This window comes from Rattus norvegicus, chromosome 1, assembly GCF_036323735.1.
Source record: "Rattus norvegicus strain BN/NHsdMcwi chromosome 1, GRCr8, whole genome shotgun sequence".
NCBI lineage: Eukaryota > Metazoa > Chordata > Mammalia > Rodentia > Muridae > Rattus > Rattus norvegicus.
In genome coordinates, this window is record NC_086019.1 from 225,422,309 (window position 1) to 225,424,221 (window position 1,913).

The window sequence follows — 1,913 nt, forward strand, 5'->3', positions numbered from 1 at the left end:
AAAAAAAGAATGAAAATGAAGAAAAATGGTAAGAACTATTTCTGACTTTGAGAGAAGGGCATTCACTGAGTAGATGGCCAGGACTTAATATGTGAAAACCACGTGACTCCAACTAGATCCACTCACACCAGACCACACTCACTCACTCAGCTTGGGTCTAAGTCTAAGGCTTCTGATCACCTGGTCACCCTCAGACCTACCGTTTGGACCCTGGTTCTAAAACTAAGCACAACTGCAGTTGAAACACATGCAGAAGACTTGTTCCAGCACTCACACTACGTGATGCTGTAATCTGAGACTCTCAAAAATCAGGACTCGAAGGACAAGGTTTAGGGCGGAAAATGAATGTAGCAATGGCACCCTGAATTCACACTAGGTGACATCAGCTGATCCTGTCTTTTTTTTTTTTTTTTTTTTTGGTTCTTTTTTTTGGAGCTGGGGACCGAACCCAGGGCCTTGCGCTTCCTAGGTAAGCGCTCTACCACTGAGCTAAATCCCCAGCCCCTGATCCTGTCTTTATTGGAAAGACTAAAGAGCCTTGATCAGTGTCACAGACTGGGAAATGATGGTTGAGGACTGCGGACCCTGAGCCCTGATATCCCAGTGACAGGTGAGACAATTGTCATGATTGACATCTCTAAAATTACAGCCAGTTTCAGGGAATGAAAGGCCCCGCTGGGTTCTCCCTGCCCTCCTGTGTCCAAGCAGCTTCCATTTCCATACCCTGGAGTCATCTGTGACAGGAGACATTTTCTGGTATCACAGGGATCCCTTGGATGGAAAATGATAAAGTTGGCTTTTTCACATTCACTGATTTCAAATCAGTGATTGCATGAAACTTAATTTCTAAGTGTCTGAAATCCCATCTTTATCTCATTGACATTATGGGATTGGGTTCTCAGACTTGAGGGGAGAAACATGGAGTTCTAAAGCAGATTCATTTGTACTGCCTTAACTTGAATATGATATAAAAGATAGTAAAACCAAACACCTTTGACTTGAAATCAGTATATGCTGAGCATTGGAGCCTTTGAAGTCCATTACATGTTCCCCAGTGACCATATAAAACTCAAAGCAGAACAGATATTCTCCCCAGTTTCCTTCTGAGTTATTAGATATTATTACTTTATGGAGACATAAGGCCTCGTGTAACCCAGGTTGGTCTCGGGCTATGTCTACTTTTTCATCCCAAGTGCTAGGATCATAGATGTATAAAACCACTCCTGGTACTTGACTTGAATCAGACCCTTTCAAGTTATGCGACCTTCCCTTGTAATTCTCCAAAGAAACAAGTTTATATTCCAAAAACACTACTGTGTGTGAGCACATCTACGTGACTGGAAGGGAACACACAGATCCAGTTATTCTGAAAGTGGCTCGGATATTTGATGGTGACTGGAAAACACTGATGCATCTTTTCTACCCACATTTGTTTCTAATGAAAACATCTTTATTACCCCGCTTATAAATAACATTTATTTATCAAGCAATCACTGTGCCATGCATTATTCAATATCATTTGTATCCTAGGGAAGTGGTTCTCAATCTGTGGGTCTCGACCTTCTTGGAGGGGTCCATCACTCCTTTTATAGGATCACATATCAGATACCCTCCCTGGACATCATTACAATTCATAACAGAAGCAAAATTAGTTATGAAGTAGTAATGAAGACAACTTGACGGTTGGGGCCACCACAGCATGAGGAGCTGTATTAAGGGTCTCAGCATTAGGAAGGTTGAGAATCACTGCTCTACACAGTCAGTACTGCTGTTTGGTCTTTTGTTTTGGCTTTGGGAATCAGTGTTTAAGAAACTCAGCCAAAGTCCCCCGGTCATGAGCAGCAGAGGAAACACTTGTCTTGATGCACTCTGATGGTTTCTATCAGGAGCAGCTTACAAAAGATGGCCACCTC